Raw genomic sequence first — 12,411 nt, forward strand, 5'->3', positions numbered from 1 at the left:
GCAGGAGAGGTGTTTGGTCCCTGAGATGACTCTGCAGCACCTTGGCATGCATGATGGAGGTGGCCAGATCTCCGGGAAAGACAAGGTGCCACTGAGAAAGTCCCTGGGCCTCAACAGCCTGCAAGCCAGGCACACTGTGGCTGCAGCATTAGCACAGTCCTCCTTCATAGTGTGAGGGCTGAGAAAAGGTTTAGGGAGAGAAGAACTAGTGGGGTTTGAAAGTGTAGGTCTGTGTGTGGAGACCTTGGTGTGATGTGCCTTGCATCTTTGCAGCATGCTCGGGTGTAGATGGGATGGTCTTTTCCTAAAGGCAGTGGTGGGAATCCCTTGTTTGAGAACAGTTAGGAAATGCGAGATGCCCTGGGGTGTTTGCCCAGCAACCACTCCAAAAGGGCAAGGACTTTTCCTGTAGGTCCTGTGCTGTACCTGCTAGAAACCTGGTGGTTGTGCTGGACACCCCATGCATCTGACATGGCCCTGCAAGCCTCTTGTCATGATACTAAATCAAGTGTATGCCCTGAACTGCATGAACTGCTTGCAATGTCGGGATCCACATATGTCTGAGATTCATAGTGAGCGGACCTCTTGCAGTAGTCGACATCAAGTGTCATTTCAGATGGCCAAGGAGATTCTGCACCAGCTGAAGTCCTGGAAGGATATGGGTCTCATAATTGTTCCATCAGAGCAAGGAGAAAGTGGTACATGTCTTGGACCACCTCTGGCCCTTCAGATGTCCAAGGGGGGGTGTGTGTGTGTGCATGGACAGCTGAGTGCCTCCCTCCATCTCCCTTGATTCCAGTGGGAGCTTAAACAAGGAGCTGCCATGCAGACAGGCATTTTGTGCATGCTAAACTTGGGCAAGGGGAATCCCACCTCCTGTGAGTTTGTGGAGAGCATGGGAGGGAACTGTATCCTGTTCCACCCCGAGGCTTCTCAATGAGTACTAGATGTATTGATTAACTCCTCTAATTCATCCCTGAAGCATGAGCAAACCAACTCCCTTCTTGTGCCTGTGCTCTTATGCGATGGGAGCAGGGCTTTCCAGAGTGGGACGTTTCCACCTCTCTTAGACAGCCATGCTCTGGTGAGACCAACTGCAATGCTAGAGTCAGTCTCTGCACTGTTTCGAGAGGGATCCTCGGTGATTATTTTCATCTACTTCAGTGGCTATTTCCCAGGGGTGACCCTGCTGCCTTCCAGGAACTGTCAGCCCTGGAGCCCAGGGAAGGTCCCGAGGGTGCCCAGGGGACAGAGAAAGTCACGTCATCAGCTGGGCCTCTGCTCCTGAGCTGGGCTTGGCTCCTGGGGCTGCCGGAGCCCATGGCAACCTGGCAGGCGCTGCAGAGAGCCAGCTCTGTCCAAGTGCAGCTCCTTTTCCTGGAGAAGCAGGACTCAGGACACTGCCTGCAGGGGCCAGAATGAGATGGACATCTCGGAAGTTGAAGATAATGGGACATCAGAGGATGGCTGAGAGCTGCCTGCCGGGAGAAATCTTCCCAGCCCCTAACACAGTAAGTCTCTGGCTGCAGGGCAACATTGCTGCTGTGGCTGCCGGAGGGTTCCTCTGAAGCTGGCACCTTCCACAGCTGAGAGGGTCTGTCAGGGCGACTCTGCCAGCTCCTCCTGTTTGGAGCGGGTGGTGCTTTAGAGCAGGGCTTCCCAGCCACACCGTCAGAGGGACAGGCCATCACGGCTACCTTCTGCCAGGGACGGTGCTGGGGTGTGAAGCCAGGGAGTGCCCCCAGGTGTGCGCGGGCTGTAATTGAGAGCAGTGTCCCTGCGACCCAGGGTGCTGTGTGCCCGGGGCAGGGACTCTGCCGCCTGCGAGGGTCAGCACTCAGCCTGCCCAGGGAGCTGCCCAGGGCGCTGCAGGGAGAAGCTCTGGGTGGAAGGAGCGACCCCGAGAAGGGTGGCTTCATCCTCCTGTTGGGAGGGTGCTGCGGGGGTCAGGGCTGCTCTCAGATCTCGCTCACCCCCAGGATATTTGCAGGGGACCTTTTCAAGCAGACAGCCATGGCCAGGGTTCCCTGAAAGAGAAGGACCTTTCCTGAGGCTCTGCTTCCAGTTTCCCACTGTTTGCAGGAGGTGGGAGGTGGGGGGGCAACGGGGAAAGAAAGGAGCTGTGAGGTTTGGACAACAGGCTGATGCTCCCAGACCATTACAGTGAGAGATCAGTAGTTCTGTGAGGGACCTCTCTGCATCCTTTCACCCAGTGCTCTGCCTACAGAAAGCACCACCATCACCTTGCCTGGCCTCACCAGCGTTTGTCTGACCTGCTCCTTAGCACCTGCAAAGCCAGAGATGCCCCTGGGCAGTGCCCTGCTGCTGGGAGGTTTCTGCAGGGCAGGACTGAGTGCCCAGAGGGTGGGATGGGGTCTGTGAGCGCTGGCAGGGAAAAGAGATGGGGCAGGGAAAGAGCTGCCAGGAGGAAAAGCTCCGGGCAGTGGAGATATGATCAGCGAGTGGGGGGAAAGTAAAGCCATAAATGCTGTGGGAGGGGGAATTAGGAAAACTCCCGGTCAGTCCCTGCAATGCAGACATCTTCCTCTCAGCAAGCCCCCCGTGTCTCCTCTCCCACCCAGCACAGCCTCTGCCCTCAAGGCCATGGGCTGCAGGGCAGGAGCCCCCTCCTCAGCAGCCTGAGCTGCAGCAGAGCAGAGGGACATCTCTGCTGTGACGTGCCCATTTCCCACTGCACGGCAAAGGGGCTGAGAGTGACTGTGCTGCGATGCCGCTGCCTGGGAGGTGGTGGGCAGAGCTGGGTGAGGGGAAGGCTTTCCTAACTGCCCGTCTGGCTCTCCCTCCTGGCTTTCCCTTTGCTGGCAGGGTCATGGTACTGCTGCTTGTTTCCTCTCCTCTCTGTGCTGCTCTGCTTCTTGCTGTCCTGCTCTCTGGGGTGAAGGAGAGGGGTTCAGCTGCAGTTAAGGCACTGACCCTGTGGGTCCTGCATGGAGCCATTTTCATGGCAGTGATGTGCCCAAGGCCCCTTCTAACCTTCTAGGCAATGCATTTCATCTGACTGGGGAGTGATCTGACTCTCCCTTAAGGCTGCCCCCCCTCACCCTTCTTCAGATCTCTTGACTGTCTCTCTGGGGTGTCCTGCCAGGCTGCAAGCTGCCCTCCACAAGACCTCAGCTCTGCCATAGCATGGCTGTGATAGCGGAGAGTCTTTGTGCTGGTCATGCAAGTCAGAAACCTCCTCACCTGCTCTGACGAGCTCTCCAGAGCACACTCTCCATGTCTGCTCTGAGAGAGAAGAATGGGGAAATCTTCCCTCTGGAGCTACATTCCTCCACTCTCACCTCAGCCCAGGTCCTTTCTTAGAGTAAGTTGGGAGTGGGATTGTCCTTTAGCTGGGAGAGGTGCTAGCACAGGGCAGCGGGCAGCAAGACTCCTGCACAGTCCAGATCCCCATGACTCTGTCTGTAGTATATAGACACCGTGAGCCCTTTTCCTGCTGGGACACTTAAGTTCTAATGCTGAGAGAAACTGAAATGCCAAAGATTTCTACTGCATCAAAGAATGCTCCCACAGTGTGATGGGAGCATCTAAAAACTCATAGAACATAAAAACATAGAATCAGATCCCTCTGCTGCAGCCCATTTTCTGAATAAACTGTTGAAGGAGCTTTCCACAAAATGGGTGGCTGTAATCTGCTGCAGAGTGTGTACATCAGAGCTAGTCATGTCCCACTCCCATTGCAGTGCCTGGGGAAAGAGTGCAGAGGGTAAATTGATGTGAGGACAGGGTCCAACTCATTGGAACAGAGATGTCTAGAAAGGGTGGGGTCAGCCCCTGCCTTCCCTTCAGTGTTTCTGTGGCTTGCTGGAGTGGGAGCTGGTGGGGCTGATTCCAACACAGACACCTGTGTTCAGGAGGGCAAGGCTGGGGGAGATGAATCCCTCGCAAGGGTCTTCTCTTTCAGAGACAGCTGCCATGAGTGCTGTATTCATCTCTCACAAGGATTAAAAGAGGATATTCACACTGGGTCACTGGACTGAATCCCCTGCACTCAGCTCTTGACAGCTGTCTCCAGGAATTCCCAGCAAGTACTTGGGGCAGTTTGACACCTCCATTTACAACCCCAGCAGAGCAGGACTGACTCCTCTGGAGGCCACACCCTGAGGGCCCTGCTGTGCATGGCACACTCAGACAGCATAAACCAGCGATCAGAAAAGGGATCTGAATGAAGGGAGAGAAGAGAGGAAAGGTGGAGGTTTGTACTAAGAATAGTTTGGGTTTGGCTCGGAGAAAACTAATTAACTTACCAATGCCTCTTCCTCCTTGGACAGTCCCCAAAGCTCAGAAGAAGCAAATGCCCAACAACAGTTTCCTGGATGAGTTCCTCCTCCTGGCATTTGTGGACAAACGGGGGCTGCAGCTCTTGCACTTCTCCCTCTTCCTGGGCATCTACCTGGCTGCCCTCCTGGGCAACATCCTCATCATCACAGCCGTAGCCTGCGACCACCGCCTCCACACCCCCATGTACTTCTTCCTCCTCAACCTCTCCCTCCTTGACCTTGGCACCATCTCCACCACTGTCCCCAAATCCATAACCAATTCCCTGTGGGACACCAGGGCCATTTCCTACTCAGGATGTGCTACCCAACTCTTTTTTTTTACCTTTTTCATTTTGGCTGAGTATTCTCTTCTCACAGTCATGGCCTACGATCGCTATGTTGCCATATGTAAACCCCTGCACTGTGGGACCATCATGGGCAGCAGAGCTTGTGTCAAAATAGCATTAGCTGCCTGGGCCAGTGGGTTTCTCAGTGCGGTGCTGCACACTGGGAACACATTTGGAGTAACATTCTGCCACGGCAATGCCCTGGGTCAATTCTTCTGTGAAGTTCCTCAGATCCTCAAGCTCTCCTGCTCAGACTCCTACCTCAGGGAACTTGGGGTGCTTGTGGTTAGCGCCTGTTTAGGCTTTGGGTGTTTCATCTTCATTGTGGTGTCCTATGTGCAGATCTTCACTGCTGTGCTGAGGATCCCCTCTGAGCAGGGACAGCACAAAGCCCTCTCCATGTGCCTCCCTCACCTGGCTGTGGTCTCCCTGTTTGTCAGCACCATCATATTTGCCCACCTGAAGCCCCCCTCCCTCTCCTCCCCAGCTCTGGATCTGGTGGTGGCTGTTTTGTATTCGGTGGTGCCTCCAGCAGTGAACCCCCTCATCTACAGCATGAGGAACAGGGAGCTCAGGGATGCCCTGAAGAAACTGATTCACCTGCTTTTAGTGCAGCAGCAGTGAGCTGCCCATCCCTCTTCACAGGTGGTTTCTAAGTACCTCAGACAAGTCTTGTGCTTTGGGCATTCTTGCTGTGATCATCATGTTTGTGCAGAAGTGTTGGAATTCATCCCACTTCCTTACAGCCTAGTCTCTCTGACCCAGAGGTCTTCTGTAAATGTGTCTCTCACTGTGTTACAGCTGTCCTCTCTGTAATAAAAGCAGATTTCCCCAGTGCGGTGCTTGAAGGTTGGGCTCTCCTTCAAAAGCTGGAGCCAAGGATGTGCTCAGGGACTTTCCCCCTGAAAGGGCCTGTTGCTTTTCCGGGGCTCTCCCTGGGCTCAAGGCAATGAGCTTAGAGGTGATGTGTTAGGGAATGAGGGCTGGATTCAGCTCTCACTTGTGGGTGCCCAGTGCTCCTGGAGATGGTGAATGGTCAAGTGGTATCTCCCATAGGACACGGCTGGACACTGATGCCCGTCCTTCTCGAAGGGAGTATAGATCCATCAGGAGAGCACAGGGCATCCCCAAGGGCACCACGTGCTTAGGGGTGGGCAGTGAATGGAGCTTCACAAAATGCAGTGGAGTCATCCAGAGGGAAAGGGCTAAACCAGTGAATGTCCTGGCTAGTGAGAGCTCTGCAATCCCACGAGAGGCAGCTGGGACCCAGGAGGCCCAGGGAAGGGATCCTGCAGAGTGGTCCATGTCACCTTCAATGAAAAGCCATGGGCTGGATCTAGTGACACACCTGAACACAGCCTGAGCCATTTGAAATGCCCTGTAATTGCTCAGAGCATCGTCCATGGCCACAGGGCAACAGATGTCTCGGTAGGGCGTTGTCAGGTGTAACGATGCCCATCCAGCTGGGTCTGCTTCCCACCCTGACCACTTTGACCAGTGAGGAGTCACCCTGTGGCCCCAGGGCACCACAGCCCACTTGCTCTGCTGAGCAGCACTGCCAGCTCAGCGCCCCATGAGGAGCACAGGGTTGGGTCCAGGAACAGCCAGGTGGGCAGCACCCATGCACTGCCCTGGGGAAAGACTCTCCCGGGAGCACAGACATCCCTGGAAGAGCAAAGGAGCAATTGTGTGCTGGCAAGGAGGAATAAAGGAGACAGAGAAATCTGTTTCTGTGGAGGTCAAGACAGGGCAGGCTGCTGTGTCCCTGGGGCAGCAGGAGCTGCCTGAGGAGCCCCAGGGCAGGGACCCTTGTGCTGTGCTGCAGAGAGGGGCTGGCACGGGGGGCTGCAGGCAGTCTGGGGTAGGGAATCTCCTGTGCACAAGAACAAGGGAGATGCAGAGTGTCACTGTGCTCTGCCTCCTTGTGCCACGGGGGCCTGTTCCAGCTTGGAGGCTGATGGGGCAGCTGGCACACACATCCCTGCCCCCCAGAGCTGCTGTGCCTGCCGGGGGTTCAGGGGATGTGGTGTGAGTGCCCAGAGCTCTGTAGCACTTTGCTGTGGAGCCACCACCAGCCTGGTCTGCTCTGCTGGGTGGGATGGGGAGAGGGCAGGGGAGGTGGGGAGAGCCGGGGAGGGGCTGAGCTGGGCTGGAAAGGGCCCAAGAGAGGGAAATGCCAATGTTCGTTAAGCTCTGTGATCGGGCAGGGTGAGGACACACACTGGTGGGTTTGTGGTGCAGAGCCAGGTCTCATGCAGGGGAGCCGAGACATGTTAGCACAGAAGAGAGGAGGCCGCTCTGTGCCCTTGGTTGCACGGACTGATGGGGAAGGTGCCCCCAGGCATTCGTTCCCAGACCAGCCTCTCACATGGGCTGTTTCCAGCCCTGGCCGCACACCCCAGGATTATGGGTGCATTTCCCTGGGTGGCCAGCTCTGTCCTGCTGGGCTCAGGGCCTGTGTCGAGGGGAACAGCCAGCCCTGCCCGGCCTCTCTCCCAGCCCAGAACCCAGCAGACCCCGATGGATGGCTGTGTGCTCAACCCCATGTGGGACATGGCTGGAGCTGGGCAGGGCCCAGGCGCTGAGGGAGGCTGTCAAAGCAGGAGGGCTGTGGGGGGACGGGGCACCAAGGGCTGTTGTGGATATTGTGCTGGGGGGTGTTTCCCCACCCCTGCAGGCACCCTGCCCTGTGCGCTGCTTGCACAGCAGAAGTGGGGCCATGTGCAGGCACAGGGACAGGGCACAGATGGGAGCCACCATGCTCCTCACTGCTCCACTGCAAAGGAGAAGCTCCCCGAGCTCTCCCAGCCCTGCTCCACCAGCTCTTGTCCCTGCTCCAGCCATGCCAGAGCAGAGGCCGAGGACTAAGAGGACCCTCAGGCAAAGCTGTGCCAGCCTCGGGGAGCTGCCCTGAGCACCAGGACAGGCAGAGCACCCTCCTCCTATGTCCCCACCCTGCTGCGAGGGTGGCAGGGGCACCAGGGAAATGGCCTGTTTCTGCCTGGGGTCAGAGTGGGACTGTTGCATGGGAGGTGAACACAACAGCCACTGCGCTGCAGAAACACGGGCCACCACCCCTCACTGCAGCCCCCACTGCCCTCCTGCCCCCATCCCTGCTTACTTGCCCCACCCCTCACTGCCCCATCTCCTCTCCCCTCTCCCCATACCACTGGGATCAGCAGTGCAGCAGGAGCTGGAACAGCCTCACAGCTGTTGCCTGGCCCCTGGCCCTCCCCACCTCCCCCTGAAACATTGCATCCATCTTCAAGAAGGACAAGGAAGAGGATCTGGGGAATGATGGGCTGGTCAGCATCACACCAGGGATCAACACATCTTCCTGGAAGCTAGTTCCAGTCACATGAAGGGACTGGGAACAGCCAGCATGAAGCCATCAAGTCAAATTGTTGACCAACCTCTTTGCATTCTGTGATGGGATGACTGGCTGTGCAGACCAGGGGAGTGCAGTGCCTGTTGCATGCCTTGCATTTAGGAAGGCCTTTGACATGGTCTTCCCTAGCACCTTTGTAGCCAGACTGGGGAGAGTGAGGACGGAGGAGTAAGCAATGGAGTGTGGGGGAAACTAGGTGGAGGCTGCCTGGCTTGAAGGGTGGAGAACAGTGGTACAAAGTCCAAGCGACTAATGGTTACCAGTGACGTTCTTCAGAGTCAATACTGGAGCCAATGCCTTCTGTCTTTAGGAATGATTTTGATGGTGGGACGGAGTGCACTCTCAGCCAGTTCATGAACGATCCCCAACTGGGGTGAGTGGTTGACTTGCTGGAGGGCAGGGCTGCTCAGCAGAGGGGCAGCGACAGCCTGGTGATACGGGCTGAAAGGGGCCTGGGGAGTTCAGCCATGTCCTGTCCCTGGGAGGAAAGAACCCTGTGCAGCAGGGCAAGCTGGGGCAGACTGGCTGGAGAGCAGCTTTGCAGGAAAGGAGCTGGGTGTGCTGGTCTTCAACAAGTTGACAAGAAGGCAACAGGGTTCTCTTGTAGCAAAGACAGCCCCCGTTATCGTGGGTTGGATCAGCAAGAGTACAGACAAGTGCAGGGCAAGTGCAGTGGGACAGATGAAATACCCTGCAGCCTCCACCAAAAAGAAGCAAAATAAAGGGCAGAACTGACAGACTACCAATGCTGGGGAGAGCGGTATGATCAACAGAGTGCCCAGGGACTGCCAACATTTTAAAGCAATCAGAACAAGAAAGGCCTTTCTGCCAGTTGCCAAGTGGCTGGAGCCAGAGGTACCCAGGCTTGCTCAAGGGAGAGAGCTCCAGAGAGACTATTTCTTTACTCAACCACCAAGCGCATGGCCAGGATTATAATGTTCTATTGAGAGAACATGTTTTTGCCAGTCTAGCTTTTTAATTAAAGCATTAGGACTCATACTCACACCAAATGGGGGCAGTGGGGTGTTGGGGGGGAGTAAGGCTTCCGTTTGGCTTCAGTGGCTGTGGGATGAAGCCTGCATTTAGTTTGAAAGAGACTTTAGGAATGAAAAGAGACTCATTAGGAATGATTGTCAGGCAGGTGACTATAAACTACCTGATGCTTTCTATACTCTTCAGTGATATTTCTTCTCGTCACTTCTCAGTCTATACTTCGTTATATTTTCTCCCTTGCATAATGGATCATCCCTCTGGAGAAAGAGCTGAGTCCAGGGACATGCCATGCCGATAATCTGGGCATCGTGGGGAGCCCACTGCAAGAGTAAGTGTGTGCATGAGAGCTCACAGCAAAGGCCTGGGCAAGCCAAGGAGCAGGGACCCTCCCCAGGTGCCAAGGAACCCAGTCCCTGAGCCACAGGGCTGGGTACAGCCTCCTCCGATTGCTCATGACAGCAGCTCATGACACCCACCACAGAGTCCAAGAAGTTTCTGTGGGAGAGGTGGAGGAAGAAAGTAGAAACATCTCCAAAGAGGGGGAATGAAGGCAGCAGTCCCAGGGGTAAACATCTCCAAATACAAGTGGATTTTACCCCCTCTCTGGCAGAGCCATTTCCTCCATGGGCAGCAGTACCTGGGGGAAGGAGGGTCTTTTGCTGACACCCCCTGTGGCATAGAGGGCATCAGGGTTGGAGACACCCCTTCCAGCCAAGGGGCAGTTGCTGGGCACTCAAACAAAGGTTTCAGTCGGGGACCTCAACGCTCCGGGACCAGTGTGGAAGGCAGCAGTGAGTGGCAGCCCTGCCGCTACACTGAGAATTTCATTCTGTTGAACTAAACCAGCACCCCAGGGACTCCCTGCAGCCGGCTGGATGGGCACAGATGGGACCTGGCCCTTCCTGTTGCTCCCGAGCATGTCATTCAAGGAAGTGCTGGAAGAACAGGCCTGGAGGGATCCTCATGGCACTGCATTGCCTGTGGCTGTGATAACTGATTGTCTCCCTCCTGCAAACGCTTCCTGCATCAGGCACTTGGGGACAACCATCTGGCAGTGCTCATGGGAATCCATCAGGACCATGCCCTGTGTGTGGGCAAGGGGACCTCAGGCACTTGTCACCCTGTTGGAGAGCAGCTTGGAGAGCAGAGAACTGGGGGGAGGAAAGAGCGGTCCCATGGCTGGCAGAGTGAAGGTGCTGCTGTGTGCCTGGGGCCAGGGCACTGCCACCTCCTAGAACCTCTCCTAGCTCCTGAGAAGCTCTTGCAGAAGCAACCAAATCCCGGAGAACACCCTTCCCCACCTTGCTGGGAGTCAAGGAGAGGGTCACTCCTGTGAGAGAACATGACAGGCCAGGAGCAGGCACATGGCTGGGGTTTGTGCTTGTGAGGTCACTTCTGCCCCAGGACCTGATAGGCCAGCAGCAGGCACAGGGCTCACATATGGGGCTGTAAGGTCACTGCTACCTCAGAAGCCGGCAAAGGGCTTCAGTGCTGATTGTGAGGTCACTTCTGCCTCAGTACCTGATTGGTTGGTGTAGGTTCCTGGAAGTCACCTGTGCCTGTGCTGCTGTTAGGCCAGAACCAGGTTAATTGGCACAGGAGACTGTCCTGGAGGGCAGAGAGGCCATGGATCCCTCATGGATCTTCAGGGACAACATCCTCAAAGCCCAGGAACAAACCAGTGTGATGTGATGGGAGTCAAGCAGGGCCTGGCAGGAGAACCGCATGGATGACCAGGGGCACCCTGACTTAGGAGTTCAGCCACAGGAAGGAAGTTCCCGGAGGGTGGAAACAGGGAAGAGGCTGCCCAGGAGGCAGATAGAAACCTTGCCTGTGGGTGCAGCGATGGAGTTAGGAAAGCCAAAGTTCAGCTGGAGCTGGAGCTGGAGCTCTCAAGGGGTGGGGAGGGCAACCAGGAGGGCTTTTGTAAGCCTGCTGGCAGCACAAGGAAGGCAGCTAAGCAGAATGTGCTCTCACTGCTCAGTGGGGCAGGGGACATAGTGACAAGGACAGGGAAAAAGCTGAGTCTCTCCTTGTCTTTTCTAACTTCCATACTACTGGTAAGATCTACCCCCAGGCCCCCCTGGTCCCCAAGGCTGCTAGTGCCCGTGTGACATTGCTCTTGATTGTCTTTGAAATGTCTGGGCAAGCAGGGAGGTTCCTGCTATCTGGGAAAAGGCAGACATCACACCCATTTCCAGAGAAGGGCAAGAGGAAGAATGCAGGTCAGCTTCATGCGAGTCCCTGGGAAGGTGATGGAGCAAATGCTCCTGGAAACCATCTCCAAGCACATGGAGGGCAAGGATTGGCAGAGCCAGCATGGGCTGAGCAAAGGGAAATGGAAACTCTGCCTGACCAACCTGATTGCCTTCTACCATAAGACTGTGTGAGCAAGGGGAAAGTTCACCTCGCTCTTTGGAAAGAGTGAGTGGCATGGACAGCCCTGGGCAGGGAGTGGTTTTGGTGAGCACTGGACTCTGTGTGAGAAACATTTTTAATGGTGTAGGCCTGATTATAACAGAAATGTTTAGAAAGTGACAATAAACATGAAACAAGAAAGAAATTTAAAAAAAGGAAGCAAAGAATTATTTTTTTTACAGTTTTCAGCTTTTAACAGTCTTTGTGTTCTTATAATCTTCCTTTTTGGTGTTTGGGGGGATTCTGTGTGTGTTTCTTTCTTTCTTTCTTTTTTTCTTTCTTTTTTCCCCCCCCCCCCCCAAAGGAAAGTGGTTTCCGAACCCAGGGTGAGATGCAGTGACAGGGACACAGACATGTGGTGTCTTTGTAGGTGCCTTGGTGCCTTCTGCCCAGCCTCCATCTGCACCTCAGAGGGGCTCTGGTCTCACACAGGTCAACTCTGAGAGCTGCCAGGCCCAGGCAAGTACCTCACATACACCAGGGCCTCTCCAAGTGCCACTGCATGCTTGTGGTTAGACACCTGAGCTCTGCCTGGAAAGGTGAAGGACTGTTTAAAAATGTGTTAAAAATATGAGCACCTTTTCCTCAGCTGAAATATTTCAATAATTTTAATAAATTGTCAATGTTTTCCTTTGAGAAACTACTGGAAATCTTCAGGAAGGGTATGAATCCCAGGAGAAGAAATATTGGTCTCCCCCAGACTTGCATTCTCAATGCTCTGTCTGTTCTACTGTGCTTTTAACCTCACCAATCTTTTGCATTTTTCCCCATGCCCTGAATATTGCTAGTCATCTTTGCATCAGACTATCTGTTCAAAGGAACTTTCCATAGCTTTCCACTTCTCTTTCTCCTCTTCCTCTTTATTCACTCAGGTACCTCTCGTTCCTCTAGCAGTAACTCTGAGCTTGAGCTTGCCTCCTCTTTCAGGAGGCAGTCTCACTATCTCTTTAGACAACTCCTGAATTGTGTTTCTCTCTCTCCTTTC

Source organism: Dromaius novaehollandiae, unplaced genomic scaffold (assembly GCF_036370855.1).
Source record: "Dromaius novaehollandiae isolate bDroNov1 unplaced genomic scaffold, bDroNov1.hap1 HAP1_SCAFFOLD_30, whole genome shotgun sequence".
NCBI lineage: Eukaryota > Metazoa > Chordata > Aves > Casuariiformes > Dromaiidae > Dromaius > Dromaius novaehollandiae.